Here is a 21,249-nt window from a genome sequence, read left to right on the forward strand (position 1 = left end):
ACATTGCCCCCAAATGAAAACCTAATCATCTTTAACACTCAGCCTAAGCAACACTTTCTTTGGCATATTCCCTGATGTCTACACCCCTCCAGATATGAATTGATCAGTTCATCAATAGTATGGAGCTCCATTTGTTGAAAACCTATCCAATCTTCAAAGCCAGACTTAAATGCAGATTTATCCATAAATAGAATGATCATATCATTTTTCTTCCAAACTGGAATGCCTTTGAGAATGAAGGGTTGTCTTATATATAGTTGCTCAGGACAATAAATAGAAATTAGGACTATCCCAGGCAAACCAGGACATAAGCTCATCTTATCCAGAAGGCCTTTATGACTAGGAAAACTGGAGATGAGCCTTTCTACCTTATACTTCTCTTATGCCATTGCATCCTTGCAATATACTCATGTACATTTGTTTCATCCCTATTACTAAAATGTTCTTTCTTCAAGAACAGGAATTATATTTTACTTATCTTTGTATTATTTATACAGTTACCATATTTCTTCACATATAAAAAGTATTTTAAAAAAGACTTTTAAAAATGAAATTTTAAAATAAAATACATGTTCACCTAGAACAGCTGATAAGCATGGTACCATTTATGGCAGTGTGAAGAAACAAAACTAAATATTCTTTAAATGATACTACTTATAGATTTTAGTCTAATCAGCAAAATGTTCTCAACCAATCTTAATGAATTGTGTCTTGAAATGCCAAGAATTTACATGTTAGAATCTAGAGAAATGCTTTCTTCTTTCTGCACTGGATTTCTGATATATTGTGCTAATGAAGAAGAAAGGGACATCTAAGCTTTTAATTTCTCCTTAATATAAACACCTTATAGGAAATTGTCTCCTGAAACTCTGGTCTATTTAAAAATAAAATTATGCTTCTACTTGTTTCGAGAATTATTGTTCCACCTAATATTGTTTATATGGCAAACAATCGAGGAACTCAAGAAATAACTAAATTCTTTTATTCCAAATGAAAATAAGGTTATAAGGATATATCAAAGATAAATTTAATTCGCTGATGATTTTGGAGTTGCCATATTCAGTGGACAGATTATAACTGATCATCAGCAAATTTTTACAAATATTTTTTCCAAAGCTTATAAATTTCTCAAAGAATGTGAATGTAATATTGCTAACTAGCATCTTTAATCCAAAGCATTTTTTTCTAAATATAGTATAATGGGAGGTGGTTTTCTTAATTTTATACAAAGTGGTGTTGGGTCTAGATAGGGAAACATACACCTTTTACAGGGAAAACCATGAATACAAGCAACCCTAGATAATATAGTTTTCTGATGAGATTGTTACCCCTGTGTGAAAAACTTTCTCATTCACATAGTCAAGTCTATTCTCAATGGACCAGTGCTCCAGACTCAAGGAAACATTATTTCTGTAACTTAGATCTTGGCTTTGTCCGTGACCATATGCCTGCCCTGGAAAGAGACAATTCTACTTCTCAAAGTCTTGAATATCTCACTTTATTTTCTGAGATTAGAGTGTAATTTGTCTTTTTAACTTAAAACCTATATAACTAGGGGCAACTAAGAGATGACCTTGATAGAATGATGGATATTCCAGAGAACTACTTAAAATTATTATAAAATGTGTATTTAAGTAGATTTCTCCAGACTGATCTTCACAAATAGGCCCACTTCATTTCCTACAAACTGTGACATACAATAAATACCAATACTTTGGAATAATGTACCAACTCATTGCCAAATGTCATCCTCATTCTTAAGCAATAGGTGCTGGATACTGTCCAAAATAACAGGCAAATCTATTTTCATTTATTTATATTCTCTTCCTAATTTATGGCACCTCATATTAAAAAATAGCAAAAAAGTATTTAAAAAAAACAAAAAATATAAATTAAGAGAAACTAGGTGAAATATTAAGATGAAACTAGGATTCAACTTAGACATCAAATGTATACCATAAATTCCTATACAATTACTAAAGGTATCTTATAAATTTGAATCTGAGCTTTCTAGCAGTCAAAGCAAAGAAGAACATGCAATCAGAAAATTCTTAGAGCTAATATGATTTAAAAACAAAAAAACAGCAATATTTAAGGAGAAACTCAGATTTCACGATCTGGGGGGAAAAAAATCTTCCCACAGATCCTCCATTAAGAAGATTCTATAAGTTATGCTGGACATTGTTCTTCTCCTCCCACTTCTAGTTAGTTGATTAGTTAGTTTTAGTCATGCAATAAGTGTTTATGAATCTACCACTTATAACCCAAGCTAGGACCTTGACATTAACCTACACCAATTCTATAGTCCCAGCATAGCCCAACCGCCAGATTCCTACCAACAGTAGGAATCACATCCTGAATCACATACATATTCCTCATTCCTTAGGTTCCTTTTTATATAAGGGTATTGCATTTATATGTACTCCTAAAATTCTATTTTTTCTTACTTTAATTGTTTCCAACTTTATTTAAAGGAGTATCATTTTGTATGTAATTTTTAGGATTTATTTTCTCAATTAATATCATGTTTCTAAGATTCAGCCATATTAAGGCAAAACTATGAAGACACAGATATCAATAAGACCAGTGATTGCCAGGAGCAATGGAGGGAATGGATGAATAGTTAGAGCACAGAGAATTTTTAAGGCAGTGATTACATGTACATCACATAGAGTGAACCCTAAAGTAAACTATGGGCTTTGGGTGATCATGATGCATCATGTAGGTTCATCCTTGGAAACAAATGCCCCATTCTGGGGAGTGAAGCTGATAAGAAGGGAGACTATGTAAGTGTGAGGGCATATGGGAAATCTCAGTACCTTCCTTTCAATTCTGTTACGGATCAAACTGCTTTAAAAAAATTAAGTCTTCAAAAATTTTAGAGCAAACAAAAAAAGATTCATCCATATTATTGTATGTTGCTGTAATTCATTTGTTTTTATAGCCTCCATCGGGCTAGTATATGACACAATTTGTTCATTTACTCTCTCGTTGGTGTTTGAGTTATCTTGTGGGTTTTGCTATTGTGAACAGTGGTACTATAAATAATATGTTCATGTCTCCTGTTGAAAATCTACAGGACTTTCATCTAAAAGTGAAATTGCTGAGTCATCAAGTATGGATCATATTTAACAATATTTCCTTAGTAAATATGGCGATTATACTCAAATGCTTCATAAGGGGTAAAATTTCACATAGTACATAAAGAGCAGGACATCAAAGTATAATTCACTTAAAGCCATTCACTGCTTTCTGATAACATTACTTGATCCAAGGGTAATATTTATCTAGAGAAATAGAAGAAGTGAAGAAGCTCTAGGGAAGAGTTCAGTAGTAGGGAACTCACTTCTGTCAGGAATCTTAAGTGGAGACTAACTATGCAGTCAATTAAAAGTAGGAAAAATCATAAGCATTCATTTCCATATAACAACACTGCAGGAAATTACCCAGTGTTCCTTCAAGGTTCTCTCTTTCTCTATCTATATCCTTTAAATGTTCCTAATGGTATCAACCAGAAAAGCTCAGTTGGGTGCTAAAGCCTCTTCCACATTTCTCCTTGGCATTTGATTCTCTCTCTAAACAAAGTGCTTCTTCCCTGAACTAGAGCAGTTAGAGCATGTGGCTAAAGACTTAGAGGTGAGGGAGCAAGCCTTTCTGAGGAAATTGAAGAAAATTCACTGGCTTGGGGAAGAGTTAAAATTAGGATCCAGAGAAGAAAAAGAGAGAGATGTAGGAAGGGCCTTTGAAGAGATATTAATCAGCCTCTACATAATCCAAAGGTAACTGGGAGCATTGATGGGTCCCAGCCTAACCTTACTTTGTGTTAACTCCTTCCTTCTTATTTAAATCATGTCTTTGTGTGTGACCTTGACTTCTTCCAGAGGACACAGTATTATTTACAGTGATATCATCTCTACTCACTTCTATGTAAATACTTCTGATTAGGTCTTGCCCTGGTACTCTCCTTCCCCTCCCCAGCTTATTTGTCACAGCAAGTGGAACAGAAAAAGTGGTACTAGGTATCAGGAGACATCTGTACCTTTAACAAAGCATACAATGAAGAATTGTTAGTAAAAAAAAAAAAAAAAAAAAAAAAAGTAGTGTGTGAGTTTACCAGACTTCTTGCTTGAGTTCTTTTTAAAAGTCTTCAGTGGGAATCACTTGATCTTTATTGGCTAAAACCTCAATGCTCCCCCAGAGGAGTATACAGCTTACAGGGAAGTACCAGAAGTACTCCCTGGCTTTTCATCTCAATGTGTTGAATGTGTACAGCTTATCTGAAGCTGGAAGGGTAAACAAACTGAGTAATCTGCCTTCTCTTTGCATATCCAGGTCCAATCACCATGAAAAACCTTTAAAAATAAAAATATTAGCTCCCATCTCCTTCCCAATCTACACATACACTAAACAATCAATGAATTCAAGGCAAAGGTTAATTGGGTTTAAGAAGAATAACTCCAACGTTCTCCACATTGTAGAGGAGGAGTTATAGAATCAAAGGGAGGAATTAGGAAATAAGACAACTTCCCATGTTCTTCTGAGTTTCTATAATGTGACATTATTGTTATAAATAGTTATAAATAAATAAATAAATAAATAAATAAATAAATTAGAATAAATAAATAAATAAATAAATAAGTAAATAATTAATAACACAAATACACAAAATGCAGACTCGGTCAAGTAGGGTTCCTTTATATTATCCACAATATCCTCTCTTAACTTCCATAGCTAATGGAGACTGATCTAGGCTTTTTTTGACATTGTACCTCAGTCACTACAAGCTACTACTCTAAAAGCAAAGGCTTAAATGGCTTAGACGAAAAATGTCAAAGATTATAAGTATTATCTGTTTTTAGATTGACCAGTGATCTTCTTAAGTATGAAGGAGGTTTCCCAAAATGTACAACAAATACCAGACACAATACCAAAGAAAATAAACAAATGGCTATGTGTGCAGGGAATATACAAAACCATGATACCCCAGAGGAATTTAGGTGGGAGCTCAAATAATAAGACATAAATCTAAAAGAAATCTAAATCTCTGACACATATTTCTATGCCTTTTATATTTCACTCACAAGTTGTATTTGTGAAAAGCTCAGAGACAAAATATAATGACAAATTGAAGAAATTTTCTGCATAATTCATGACCTAAAATACATGTTTCCCTTCACTATCTTGAAAATTCAAGTAAATGGGGAGAATTTTTTTCTTTTTGTTTTAAATTATTTGCATAAGTGCCTCAATATTCTGCTTGAATGCAAGTTGACTCACCCTTAATATATGTGACAGTAAGATGATACATTTCCTTAACTGGCAATATATAGAAAAGAGGTGTGACCTAGTATACCCTCATTCTGGACCATTTTGATTTCACATCCAAGTCCTTGGCTGCCCCCACTTCCCTTATAACACTTCCAAGTCCTTGCTTCTGTTAAAAGAAAGTTTTTCCACAATTTACTGATTTTATAGGCTTTTATTCAATGATTCATGAATCAGGCAGCATCCACTCTAGCAGGTAGAAAGGAGCACTTAAGAGCTGTACAGGGCAACATATTTTTATAGACTGAAGTGAGCAGGAATAAGGAAGTTATTCTTGGCATTTGCAGATTGGTTAAAGCAGGGTAACTTTCTTTATATGGAGTAAAGGGAAGTTTTGAACCCAGGTCAAGTAAGCCTTGTAGAACAGGCAAGTGTTGATCTATTGACCTTCCTTTTCTGGGAGAGCTTAGCAAAATGTTTTAGTTTATTAGCATGGGGTTTAGCATGGGCAACTTTGTCTTGGGACTAATCTAGTTACTCTAACACCTCTCTTCCTTATCTATCCCATTTTTACGTATGTATATGACAGGGGATAGATAGTACAGCAACGCTATTGTGAGCACCAAGACATGCCTAGGATTCTGTGCCCCACCCACTTCCTCATCAAAACATCGAGATGGCTGAATTACCTTCTTCTTCTTCTTTTTTTTTTAAGATTTGTATTTATTAAAAAAAAAAGATTTGTATTTATTTATTCATGAGAGACAGAGAGAGAGAGAGGCAGAGACACAGGCAGAGGGAGAAGCAGGCTTCATGCAGGGAGCCGGTTGTGGGACTCCATCATGGGTCTCCAGGATCACGCCCTGGGCTGAAGGCGGCACTAAACCGCTGTGCCACCCAGGCTGCCCTGAATTGCCTTCTAAGTAACATCAGAGAATTGAGAGAGAATGAAAATAAAGCAACTTACCAGAAAACCCGTGTATCATAGGAGGATGAAAGAAATCTGAAAAGGGGAATAAGTGGAGAGCAAGAGCTGAGATCATCAATAGGAGACCCCTTGAGATGAATCCTTATGTGACGGTAACCTAGAAAAGAAAAAAAGGTTTGGTAGAAGACCATACTGTGAAGGCTACCTGCAAGCTATCAAAACAAACTCAGATATGTCACAGTATAAACTCTCAAGAAAATCAACTTTGGTATCTTAACATGAATTGATTGAAAAAATTTCATCCTTACACGCACTTATAAATGCAGGAATATATATTATTTGATGGTCATTACTAACAGTTTTTGTGAAAGTATACAGAACACACCTGATTTTAAGTTAATTAAACAATTCTGAAAAATATCATTTTTCTGTGTTCCTTATGAAGAATCAGAAAAGTCTAGGTAACAGTGGCATACTTCAATATTTGACATCTGAGTTCATCAGTTCAAATACAACACTAAAGTTACCAGTAACATAACACCTTTCTGGTGCCACTGATGTTTTACAATTTTTGAGAGCTCTAAGATACTATCTTCCCATCGATTACTCAGTATCTGAAAATCATTTTTAGTCAGGTTAAGTAGGGAAGCTGAAATCAGATCTATTACCGGTCCAAACACCCTTTATTTTACATTCTTAATAGCTATTAACTCACAATTTTATATTTCAGTTTCCTTCTGAAACTTGGCATAAAATGATCTTTTAACAGTTATTATTATTATACAATAGACAATACAATTACATTTATTAACTCATGACTATTATAAACATCGCCAACTCATTATTGTTAACAAAATAGAATGACTCATACTGAGATTAGTACTATTAATATCAATGTACTGACATTAGAACAATAGCAACACAAGTGCCACTTCTATACACCATCTTGAAAGGCCATCCCTTCCACTCGCAGCAATAGCGCTTAGCAACTTTAACCTCAACCTCTGGAATCTAAAATGTAAGCATACATCTTAAGGCTACCCAAATCATATCAAAGAAATAGGACGTATTTTACAATATCTTGGCATATGCAAATAATTGCTAAAAATCACAAGTTCATACTTCTTCATACCCATTAGCAGAAGCTCAATCTCATACACTACATGTGTTCATAGAAGGGTTCAAGGAGCTTCCTGGGAGTAAGGATGCAGAGAATTGAAGAATTGAAGAATTGATCTCCAACACTGGAGATCCAGGTACTGACATTACCAGAGAAGAATGTGGCTGAATATGCAGAGCCCATAGTCTACCACTTGGATTGTCTTCTGAGCCAGCCCTTATGGACCACACTAACTTCATCAAATAAAATTATTTTTCACGCAATTTGAAATTTCAAGATACAACAGATAAAACTTAAATATTACATAGGAATGGTAAATCTTATGTTGCACATAACTGAAGACTATAGAATAAATTTAAATGTGGTTCCTATTCTAATACTCTAATACTCTAACTTAAAACTTTTAAAAAAATCCACATACTGTGCTCTCAGAGGTCATCCAGGGTATATGCTAACTGTATAGAGATCCATAGTCACCATGAGCCACCACCATTGACCATTCAACCTTCAGTTGTCAGCTAAGTAATATATGAGTCTATGTATATAGGCATAAATAGCATATATTTTTGTAATAAATATTTATGATTATTTATATATTATACAAATTATTTCCAAATTATTTCACCAATCACATTAAAAATGTACAGAACACAAGTATGAATCTAATACTGAACTTCCATAACAAGAAGTTTTTACAATCTCTCCTCACACTTACCAATTCATAATAGAGAGTCATATTCTAGTCATGTTGTGGGTCACCTTGTCCATTTATATTAAAATTCTAATTTGCTCTGGGCCTATGAGCCTATAGACCTAAGCAGTGGATGAAATAATTCTCAGTAGAATAATTTCATTTGAAAGATATTATTCTTTCTAGACTTATGCTCATGAGTGCTTTGAAAAGGAACTATCTCCCTGTGGTGGTCATTAGAGATGTTCACACATACCCTGTTTTCCCCTGTTTTGAATATATGTTAGCATAGCACTTCCCAACTACTTTGAAGTTAGGCACAGCCAGGTCATTTACTTTGGCCAATAAAATATGACTAAAAATTACATGTGTCCCTCTAGCCTTAAGAAACAGTATATAATTTGCCAAGTTCTTTTATTCCTGCCTTGGCAAGTATGGGATAACATATTGAGATAAGAGCTCCAAATGACTGCAGTCACTGCAATGACTCACAATAGACATTTAGCATAAATAAACATTTACCAGAAATACACTTTTATGATGTTGAGCCACTGAGATTTGGCAGTTGTTACTTCAGCAAACTTAGCCTATTCTGACTTACACAGCTTCTTAACAATTCCAGAAATTTCTCGAAATTCACCCATGGAGCAAGTGGAAGCCATCTAAGATTCTTTAAAACAATGAATACTTGTAAAATCATAAATATGATGTAAAGCTGATAAGTACAGAGTATCATAGATCAACTTTGGCAATTATTATAGACCACCTAAAGCAATAATCAAAGCAATAAGTCCAGTCATTAGACTCTGAAATATCCAAGTTTAATTAATATCTATACCCTAAAAAATCCATTATACAATAAACCAAATGGCAAGTTAGGACACCTTAGAAAGACCATTAGATAGATGAATAATGATTTTTTTAAATTTCACTCTGCCTTTACATTCTTCCTCTATAAATTATGTCTATACAACCCTGCCATATAAATCTTTCTAAAACCATATCATCTCCCTAATTCAGAAAATATAATATATGCCTACTATTTTAAAATCAAAACCAAAGTCTTTGACCCTAGCACTGACGGCCTCACCAACTCTACATGTATTTCCCATCCAAAGTGCACCCTTGCTATTCTCATTCCACCTGATCAACTCGTCTCTTCACCCCACACACTGTGTTCCTTCCAACCTCTTCCTCCTATCGACAGTCTCTTAAGTCTCACAATACTTTAGTGTGGACATAATTCAGTATTTGATTATAGATGAGTTTCCAGTTAGTACTGTGTATATACATGCATTCTTCTTTTCTGCCCTGTATACAATGGAATATTCCTCAGCCATTAGAAACGACAAATACCCACCACTTGCTTCAACATGGATGGAACTGGAGGGTATTATGCTGAGTGAAGCAAGTCAATCGGAGAAGGACAAACATTATATGGTCTCATTCATTTGGGGAATATAAAAAATAGTGAAAGGGATTATAGGGAAAAGGAGAGAAAACGAGTGGGAAATATCAGAGAGAGTGACAGAACATGAGAGACTCCTAACTCTGGGAAACGAACAAGGGGTAGTGGAAAGGGAGGTGGGCGGAGGGATGGGGTGACTGGGTGACAGGCACTGAGGGGGGCACTTGACGGGATGAGCACTGGGTGTTATGCTCTATGTTGGCAAATTGAACTCCAATAAAAAAAAATTCTTTTCTGCACTCATTAACTAATCACCACCTCTTGAAATGAAGCAACCTGCCTTCCAATGCCCATCAAACTCTGAATACCTTATACATAGACAATTTGTGCTAATTTGTTATGACTTTTCACAACAGCAATAAATGCAAAATAACAAGGATGCATCAAAGCAAAAGTGGAAAATGAAATTAAAAGATTCTAAATTACTTAAAAACAAGATCTTCTGCATGCCTCCATAAAACAGAGGATTTGTTTTTTCAAACAAAAGCTTCTTCTCACAAATAAACCACAGGCTTGACTCCCACGAGAAAGGATCAGTGTACATCCCAAACAAAATTAAAATATATGTGTGGACTTGCCCAGAAGTGAAACCCTAGGCTTTACTGGAAAAAGTGGAACTCACTGAGGAAGGACAAAGCATACTTCTTAAGAACTAGGTAAAACATTAACTCACATGCATTGGCATTAATTGCCAAGCAGACTTGAAACATGAACAGGTGGACCTCACATAATTCTCATGCGCAGCTCCCTGGAGGGACAGGAACAGATTAGCAGTTTCATTGAGTTGGGAATCACAAGGTTCACTAATAACCTTTGCCACAAAGACAATTCAGCCAAAACTCTGCTTATAATGGACTCAGGACAGGGATGTTTGTAGCTGGCTTTTCCACTGCCCAGTAGGTAATGAGCCATGCTCTAATGAGTTCACACACTAAAGTCACTGGGCTGTAAATTCCCCTTGGGACGCTGTCCAGCAAGTTTACATTTAGAGAAATATTGTATTTTGATATCATTTATACATGATCAAACAGATATTCCAGATGGATTTTTAGTTCCTCATATGCTGATAGTTCTATTAAGTGTTAATAAACTATTGAAGATGTATTGTTACAATTAAACTTGCACAAATAGGCTCTCCCCCTTATCTGATTGGAATAAATTTGCATAGAAGACTAAAAGAAAAACTGTACTTTCTCAAATTGAAAGCAATTATATTCCAAATTCTGTGGATTGCAACATGTTTTACTTTAAGGCAATAAATTTCTGATGGATCAAGACTCTTTTGATTCATATTTTTAATATAAGATCCGAGTCCTCATCCATAGCCCTACTTTTCCCCCCCAAAATTTAATATTTCCACTTTCAAAGCCTTTCATGATCAACAGGGCAGAAGTGAACTTTACTGTTTATCTCTCTTGACTCTTGAGCCAAATTCTTAGGTGCAGCATATTCATGTCCTGGAGAACGAGGAGGAGGACGTCCTGTGAAGAACCAAGGAAAGTACGATAGGCAGAATTTATGACCTTGCCATTTCATACGTTTTGATTATGTCGAAGGAACAAAATTTTTCTTTCAATATTTGCCTCATGTCAAAACTGAAATAAAATTTGTGGAAAACTATGAGATACATTAGTGCAAGGGGATTAAGTAGGCTTTGCTGTGATGATGCAATGTTCGAAATGGAAACGTACATTTAGCTGAATCATTCATCTGCCCTATTTCACTATTTTTCTTTATCAGGATTATCACCACCTGGGCTGGCCAAATGAAGCTTCCAACATCACTGCCACGCAACAAATGTGCCTAAAATATACTAGCTCCTTTCAGGACAGTCTTGGAAGAGATTATTGTCCTATTGTTGTTAGCTCACCTTGAAAATGTATCATGCAGATAAACACCTATCTCCATTATGCAATTCCATTCTCCCAAGGGGAACTTTATAATTCAGCTACAGCTTTACCACTTAGAAGACAAGATATTAACAATAAAAAGATAACACCAGAACAAATCATCAAGCCATCTGATGATTTCCACGTAAGAAGAAAACAATTTTTAAAATGCCATTGGAATGACTACTCATGCACAATGAAGGAGAAAAATAAAGCATGACTCAATCCAGGTAAAACACATACACAATTTGCGTAATTTAGGGCAATCATCTGTTTTGTGGATGTAGCCCCTCCCCTTATCTGCAGCGCTGCTTTCCAGAGTTCCAGATGCTCACAGTCAACCACTCTCCAGAAGCAGGCTATTCCCCTTTCCATCATAATCTGAGTAGTCTCGATCTATGTCACGCTGCCTGCCTCATGTATCCCACTTCATATTATCACTTAAGCATTTGATCATCTTACATCATCCTAAAAATAAGGGTGACTACAGTATAATATTTTGAGAGAAAGAAGGAGAGAGACCACATTCATATAATTTCTATTATAGTACATTGTTCTATAATTGTTCTATTTTGTTATTAGCCACTGTTGTGAATCTCTTACATGCCTGATTTATAAATTAAATTCTATCATAGGTATATCTGGATAAGAAAAATCATAGTGTATTATACGGTTTCGTACTATCCATACTTTCAGGCACCTACTGGAGGTCTTGGAATGTATCCCTCATGGATAAGCGGGGATTACTGTGTAGGCTTTCTAGTTTGCAAAAAAATATCTGGCCTCACTAATAAATACATTTGATTATTATAAGAATAAAATAAACTGCCGAATATACAAATATAAGTATGTAATTACATAAATATATAAGCACATAGTTTTAGTAAACTAAAGTAGAAACACTTCAATATAACTTCAATTAGTTATCAAATGATTGGAAAATACTTAAACTCTTCAACTCAATAATTACACATCTAGAAAAACTTTTCGGTAAATAGTCAAAAGTTATCCAAACAAGTATGTATTAGAATGTTTACTGAAACACACTTCCAATTAGGAAAAAATAGAAACAACCTAAAAGACTGTAATGAACCAAAATGTACATAATATGCAACTATTTAACGTTTTCAAAAGTGTTAATTACTCCGGGACAAGACATAATATTATGTTTAAAAGGATGCAAAGTTATGCATACAGTATGATCTCAGTTTTGAAAGACACATACGTACGTACATAACATACAAACAAAAACCTGGAAGAAAATATACGAAAATACTAGCCATGTTTATTTCTGGGTGACTTTTATTTTCTACTTTATACTCCTATCTTTTTAAATGTTTTAAACAGCTGTATGTTACTGTTATTAATTTCAAAAAAAGAAGAGTAAATATTTTGAAAGGAATATTTACCTAAAATAATAAAAGAAAACTGAAGCAAAATGAATATTTTATCACTTAGATGTATTACAAAGTAGCATGCCAGACTGTCTCCATGGGGTGCTCCTACTCTGCTTTCAGTACTCGTTTGAAAGCCTGTCTTTTAGGAAGCACTGCATGATCACACCTCACCAGCAGAATTGAATCTCTCTCACACACACACACACACACACACACACAGCCCAACGTCTGGTGGCCTCAGGACCCCGGCCCCCACTGCTATCTTCTCACCACACTGTACATGCACTGTGCAAGTCTGGTCCCTATGCAGTAGCATGATGCCTTTGGCCTATACTAGGGGTAACAAGAAAATGTTCTATGAAATGACTCCTTGTATTTAATGAAAGGATATATTTGAAAGTGAAATATTGTTCCCTAATTACATATAATCCTCTCATGAGGCTCAATTGGGGAAAATTATCTCTGGGCTCAATTTCAGGAATAGTTACACTTTTCCAGGGCAAGACGTTTGATTTTCATCTCATAAACCCTGTGAATCCTGCAACTAATCATGTTTCCCTCAACTTTGGCTACTAGGAAATTTAGTGCTCAGTTTGTAAGCCACCTTTGGCAAAAAACTACACAGCACACCTTTAATATGTGCCTTTACCAGGAGTTTCATGCTACTTCCATTCTCTTTGCCCCTTTGCCCCTATTTCTTCACTTTTAAAAAGCTATCTGATCTTGGTGTTTAAATGTACCACTATATACCCTTAAAACTTTCTTGAAACCAGACCAAAAAAAAAAAAAAAGACACATTACAAATAAATCAGCTAATTAAAAAAACAAACCACTTGGGTTCACTTTTGTGCTATTATTTTGTGAACTATTGTACAATAAGTTTATATTTTCTATGGTAGAGTAAATGTCACTTGATTACCAAATTTACTTATTATTCATTGTGAAGACAAAATATTTCTATATTGCCTATTTTTTAAAAGAGCTGAATAATTAATTGCAAAAGGGTGTTTGTTTTCTTCTCCAGATGGTTGGTGACTTGTCAAGAGGGTCACCATGTGAAAGACACTGTTTTTTTACAACATCATAAAATGATTAGGTAGAAATTTTAATTTATTCTAATGACCAAAATCTTAATTTACAACATCAACCATGTTTTAAAATATTCACACATCTGTTCCAGTTACATTGCAGTAGCAAAGATGCATTTCTTTTTTATTTGGCAAGCACTACAAATATATCTGTTATTTACTAGCGTGTTCCCTCATCTATCAAGGTTGCTCAGAGCAGACAGCATTTAGTGATTAAGTAAGGCATGGCAAAGAATGATAAAAAAGAAAAATGATTTCAGCTGTAGTTATGTTAATTCCAGAATGTCAACTATAAATGTTAACTCTCCCATCAAGTAAGTATTTCCCAAAAGGAAGCTTGACCACCATTTCAACACGGCCTCAATAAATATAATTAGTTCAGTCAGAGCATTCATTGTATTGGGCTTTCTTTTCTGCTAGTTGGTTCCAGAGCAAAGTCTCAAATTAAACTGAGACCTCCAGAAACCCCAAAAGACCAGCCCACAGTGAAATTAAATGGGTAATGGCAATAGGGAGAGGAAAATGTTTTAATGGAACATTCGATTTCATGAATTTAGGTCCTCTCTCTGACTTATTTTTCAAGGTACATTTGAGGTCTTTAAGGGTTTTTTTTTTTTTTACCCATCTTATTCATACTTTATCATATATCTCTCTAGGGCATCTCTCTAAAGGATATCTGGAGAGGCAAAGAAAATGCCATCAGTTATCAGTCCCTCTAGAGCACTTGACTTCTAAAGAAAGCCCTCTCCTGGTTATTTATGGATAAATACGATTCTGTTTTCTCCTGGGTGTTCCCCCAAGTGATTAAATAAAATATAGCAAAGATATTTTTACAGAAACCACGTGTAATGAAATATCTTTGAGGCAGAAAAAAAATAGATGAAACGACATCTCCGTTGTCTCCCCATTTAGACAGCTTATTGGCAGCAGCAGCTCATAACTCAGGTCAGAAAACTCTGTCTGGGCATATGAAACTGTTATACCACAACCTGGCTGACCCACAGTCAAGGTTTGGAGGAAAACATGCAGGCTTTAAGACGGAGGCAGATACTCTAAGGCCAGATAAACAGGGAGCTGAATCAGAGATGGAAACGTTAGCTAAAACAAGAATCCCATTGTTACCAAACGTTTATACAATCTTTCATCTTATAACAAACATTGATTGAGCAGCTAAGCCACTACTAATATATACCGGTATCCTGGGCACTCTCTTAGACCCCAGGATCCCAAAGATACATGAAATACGATTATCTCTCCCAGGACAACACAGTGTAACACAGAGATAAAGTACCAGCAATTGGAGTTCTCATTTATTAGCACTTACTCTGTTCCAGATACAGCACTGCGCATTTTACATGGCTTTTCTCACTTATGCCTTACCACAACCCAGAAGTCTTTCTTTTTCCCCCCCCTCTACAGCTCAACTCTCCTGGGCCACATCAAAGGTAAGGAGAGTACCATACGCGTGAGGTTGACTCCAGATTCCTTGTCAACTTGCACAGTGGAGTCCCAAGAAGGCAGGCATCACTATTTTTTCCACATCACAGTTAGGAAATAGAAGTTCAGAGAAGCTAAGTAACTTACAAAAACAAAACAGCCAGTGAATGGCAGGACCAGACCTCATAACTATACCTTTAACCTTTTTTGAAAATCAAGGGACACGAGCATTAAAGAAGCAGTGGCCAATAAATCTATGATACAAATGTAACTTCTCCAGTATAAAAGAATGTAAATTAAAATGAGATATTTGTCATCAATCAAATTGGGAAGCTTAGCTTGTTGAACATTTTTTGACGAAATAGTAGGCTCTCATATCTGCCAGTGGAAGCACAAACTGACCACTTTTGAGAGGACCATTTTACAATATAAATTGGTCTGACAAAATGAATATATAAAACTAACAATTCAACTTCTAAGTTTTTACCTTAGGAGATAATCAAAATGAGCCAAATATTTTCTATCTACTTATTTATACATTCACTTAGTTAATAAGTATTTGCCAGGCACCTGGGATAGAATGGTCTGCGAGATATACTTGGTCAATGTCTCCATTCAGTGTAAGGGTAATGATGCTCATTATAATATTATTCATGTAAGAGCCAGAAAATTGGAGATAATAGGGATCAAATATTGCAGCTTTAAAATAAAATACTATGCAGTAGAAGAATGCTTATGGTATTTGAAATCGTTCATGATACATTATGCAAAAGTAGATTATAAAATATGAAACAGAAGACATGTTCAGTACAGTCCAAATTTTGCAGATTTTAAAATTGCATTTGTTCGTTGATTCAACATATATTTATTGAAAACCTCTTACATGACAGACCCTAAGAAAACAGCTATACACAAAACAGATAAAGGCTTTGACCTTATAGGACTTACATTGCAATTAGAAGAAATACATAAGGAACAAAAATGATAAATATATATCACATAGTATTGAATATTATGGAGAAAATGGAGTAATATAAATTAGCCAGAGAAGTAAGCTCTGATCTGGTAACAGTTGAGCAGAGATCCTAAAGAAGTGAGCCCCAAGAATATCTTTGATAACAGCATTCCAAGCAGGGGCAAAGAAAGTGCAAAGGCCCTGAGGCAAGAATGGTCTTATATTTTTGAAAGAGCAGAGTTAATTCAAAAGAATGGTAAATGATCCCATGAGGGAGCTAGCAGGAGAATCAGATCATGTAGAAGTTTGAAGGTCATGCCAGAAAATTCAGACTTAATTTTCAATGAGATGGGAAACCATGGCAGCATTTTGAACAGATGGGTGGCACGAGCTGATTTATATTTTTAAAGGGACAGTAGCTTCTTTGTAGAGAACAGATGTTAGGGATGGCAAAAGCAAGATGATAGGGTAAGTGGTGGTGGAGCTGATGAGTAGATCTAGAGTTTAGCCAACATGGACCAAAATGAAACCTAGAGAACTTTTAGAGGAGCAGATGTGAGAAAGAATCAAAAGTTTGTCTAGGAACATGTGGCAGCCATTAAAACACGCCTCTGAGATCTCCATTGCAAAGAGCGTGTTGACCAACACCCCAGCTGCTGGAGCAAGTTTACGCCAAGGTCATATTTCCTCTGGACAGCTCCCGGTTGGGAACTACCAGGGATACTAAGTCATGCCCATTCACGGGAGATACAGGACTCCTCTGATGCCAACTTTGGCTCAATGACTCCACATCAAGTTTGCAGATAATTTCTTAGAACTGCACCAAGGTCTAGATTCCCAACCACCCTTGCTTCCTTCCCTCTGTCCCAACAGGGGGCAGCCCTGCAGCATAGTCTGGCAGCTCCCCCGCCTTGTCCAGCTCCCCTCCATCCATTTTTTCTCACAGGCATTTTCCCCAGGAAATGGGATCACACCTCTAATCCCATCTTGGGACCTGAGTTTGAGATACTAATAAACAAACTCCCAAATGAAGATGTCCTATAGTCCATCAAGACTCCAGAGCTGAGCAGGACCCAGGAGGGCGGGGATGCCCTCGGGCTCCCGGGGACACTAACAGACACCTGCGCCCCGGGAGAGTGCGCCGAGCTCCCTAAGGGCTGCAGCGCGCACGGCGGGACCCGGAGCAGCTCCGGGGGGGCTCGGGGGCGGCTCCGCGGAGGGGGCTGCGGGGCGGGAGCAGCTCGGGGGGGCTCGGGGGCCGCTCCGCGGAGGGGGCTGCGGGGCGGGAGCAGCTCGGGGGGGCTCGGGCGGCGGCTCCGCGGAGGGGGCTGGACGGCGGGAGCAGCTGGGGGGTGGGGCTCCGAGGCGGCTCCGCGGAGGGGGCTGCGGGGCTGGAGCGCGAATCCAACAGCGCAGGCTCCGGAGCACAGGGCGCCGGGACACAGCCCAGGATTCCGCCTCCCCCAGGACAGGCAGAGGCCGGGAGGGCCCAGGACAGCAAGGACGCTCCTGCCCCGAGCTGAGCAGATCAGCGGCCCCGCCCCGGAGCCTCCAGGCCCTGCAGACGGAGAGCTACCTAGTCACTGCGGGAGCTGACTCCAGGGCTGGAGAGTTGGCCCCGCCACTGCGGTTGTTCCTCCTGGGGCCTCACGGGGTAAACAACCCCCACTGAGCCCTGCACCAGGCAGGGGCAGAGCAGCTCCCCCAAGTGCTAACACCTAAAAATCAGCACAACAGGCCCCTCCCCCAGAAGACCAGCTAGATGGACAGGAAAAAACAAATTATTGACCAAGCAGCACTGGAAAGTTCAGGGGAAGTCAAAGGACTTACAGTATACAGAATCAGAGGATACTCCCCCTTGTTTTGTTTTTTTTTGTTGTTGTTGTTGTTGTTGTTGTTGTTTTGTTTTGCTTTTTTATTTCTGTTTCCTTCCCCCACCCGCTTTTTTCCTTTCTTTTTTTTTCTCTTTTTCTTCTCTTTTTTTTTCTTTTTTTCTTCCTTTTTTCTTTTTTCTTTTTCTCTTTTCTTTCCTTCTTTCTCTTCTCTCTTTTTATCCTTTTCCCAATACAACTTTTTTGGCCACTCTGCACTGACCAAAATGACTAGAAGGAAAACCTCACCTCAAAAGAAAGAATCAGAAACAGTCCTCTCTCACCACAGATTTACAAAATCTGGATTACAATTCAATGTCAGAAAGCCAAATTCAGAAGCACTATTATACAGCTACTGGTGGCTCTAGAAAAAAGCATAAAGGACTCAAGAGACTTCATGACTGCAGAATTTAGAGCTAATCAGACAGAAATTAAAAATCAATTGAATGAGATGCAATCCAAACTAGAAGTCCTAACAACGACGGTTAATGAGGTGGAAGAATGAGTGAGTGACATAGAAGACAAGTTGATGGCAAAGAGGGAAACTGAGGAAAAAAGAGACAAACAATTAAAAGACCATGAGGATAGATTAAGGGAAATAAATGACAGCCTGAGGAAGAAAAAGGGCACCGAAAGGGACAAAGGTCCAGAATGTGTATTTGAACAAATCATAGCTGAAAACTTTCCTAATCTGGGAAGGGAAACAGGCATTCAGATCTAGGAAATAGAGAGATTCCCCCCCTAAAATCAATAAAAACCGTTCAACATCTCGACATTTAATAGTTAAGCTTGCAAATTCCAAAGATAAAGAGAAGATCCTTAAAGCAGCTAGAGACAAGAAATCTCTAACTTTTATGGGGAGAAGTATTAGGGTAACAGCAGACCTCTCCACAGAGACCTGGCAGGCCAGAAAGGGCTGGCAGGATATATTCAGGGTCCTCAATGAGAAGAACATGCAACCAAGAATACTTTATCCAGCAAGGCTATCATTCAAAATGGAAGGAGAGATAAAGAGCTTCCAAGACAGGCAGGAACTGAAACAATATGTGACCTCCAAACCAGCTCTGCAAGAAATTTTAAGGGGGACTCTCAAAATTCCCCTTTAAGAAGTCCAATGGAACAATCCACAAAAACAGGGACTGAATAGATACCATGATGACACTAAACTCATATCTTTCAATAGTAACTCTGAACATCAATGGGCTTAATGACCCCATCAAAAGGCACAGGGTGTCAGACTGGATAAAAAAGCAGGACCCATCTATTTGCTGTCTACAAGAGACTCATTTTAGACAGAAGGACACCTACAGCCTGAAAATAAAAGGTTGGAGAACCATTTACCATTCGAATGGTCCTCAAAAGAAAGCAGGGGTAGCCATCCTTATATCAGATAAACTAAAATTTATCCCGAAGACTGTAGTGAGAGATGAAGAGGGACACTATATCATACTTAAAGGATCTATCCAACAAGAGGACTTAACAATCCTCAGTATATATGCCCCAAATGTGGGAGCTGCCAAATATATCAATTAATAACCAAAATTAAGACATACTTAGATAATAATACACTTACACTTGGTGACTTCAATCCAGTGCTTTCTACAATCGATAGGTCTTCTAAGCACAACATCTCCAAAGAAATGAGAGCTTTAAATGATACACTGGACCAGATGGATTTCACAGATATCTACAGAACTTTACATCCAAACTCAACTGAATACACATTCTTCTCAAGTGCACATGGAACTTTCTCCAGAATAGACGACATACTGGGTCACAAATCAGGTCTTAACTGATACCAAAAGATTGGGATCATCCCCTGCATATTTTCAGACCATAATGCTTTGAAATTAGAACTAAATCACAAGAAGAAGTTTGGAAGATTTCAAACACGTGGAGGTTAAGAACCATCCTGCTAAAAGATGAAAGGGTCAACCAGGAAATTAAGGAAGAATTAAAAAGATTCATGAAAACAAATGAGAATGAAGATACAACTGTTCAAAATCTTTGGGATACAGCAAAAGCAGTCCTGAGGGGGAAATACATCGCAATACAAGCATCCATCCAAAAACGGGAAAGAACTCAAATACAAAAGCTAACCTTACACCTAAAGGAGCTAGAAAAAAAAACACCAAATAGATCCTACACCCAGCAGAAGAAGAGAGTTAATAAATATTTGAGCAGAACTCAACGAAATCAAGACCAGAAGAACTGTGGAACAGATCAACAAAACCAGGAGTTGGTTCTTTGAAAGAATTAATAGCATAGATAAACCACTAGCTAGCCTTATTAAAAAGAAGAGAGAGAAGACTCAAATTAATAAAACCATGAATGAGAAAGGAGAGATCACTACCAACACCAAGGAAATACAAATGATTTTAAAAACATGAACACTATACGCCAATAAATTAGGCAATCTAGAAGAAATGGATGCATTCCTGGAAAGCCACAAACTACCAAAACTGGAACAGGAAGAAATAGAAAACCTGAACAGGCCAATAACCAGGGAAGAAATTGAAGCAGTCATCAAAAACCTCCCAAGACACAAAAGTCCAGGGCCAGATGGCTTCCCAGGGGAATTCTATCAAACGTTTAAAGAAGAAACCATACCTATTCTACTAAAGCTGTTTGGAAAGTAGAAAGAGATGGAGTACTTCCAAATTCGTTCTATGAGGCCAGCATCACCTTAATTCCAAAACCAGACAAACACCCCACCAAAAAGAATTATAGACCAATATCCCTGATTAACATGGATGCAAAAATTCTCAACAAGATACTGGCCAATAGGATCCAACAATACATTAAGAAGATTATTCACCATGACCAAGTAGGATTTATCCCCGGGACACAAGGCTGGTTCAACACTCGTAAAACAATCAATGTGATTCATCATATCAGCAAGAGAAAAACCAAGAACCATATGATCCTCTCAATAGATGCAGAGAAAGCATTTGACAAAATACAGCATCCATTCCTGATCAACACTCTTCAGAGTGTAGGGATAGAGGGAAAATTCCTCAACATCTTAAAAGCCATCTATGAAAAGCCCACAGCAAATATCATTCTCAATGGGGAAACACTGGGATCCTTTCCCCTAAGATCAGGAACAAGACAGGAATGTCCACTCTCACCACTGCTAT

The 21,249-nt window shown here is 37.2% G+C and overlaps 1 long non-coding RNA gene across 1 annotated transcript in view; it reads right to left on the reverse strand.

Annotated features, from left to right (window-relative positions):
- Positions 1–21,249, reverse strand: part of LOC125755547 (uncharacterized) — a 305,824-nt gene that overhangs the window by 173,344 nt on the left and 111,231 nt on the right. The window contains exon 4 of the long non-coding RNA XR_007412277.1: positions 6,233–6,350. This is a non-coding gene — a long non-coding RNA (uncharacterized LOC125755547). The remainder of the gene's footprint in view (positions 1–6,232; positions 6,351–21,249) is intronic.

Source organism: Canis lupus, chromosome 8 (genome assembly GCF_003254725.2).
Source record: "Canis lupus dingo isolate Sandy chromosome 8, ASM325472v2, whole genome shotgun sequence".
Lineage (NCBI taxonomy): Eukaryota > Metazoa > Chordata > Mammalia > Carnivora > Canidae > Canis > Canis lupus.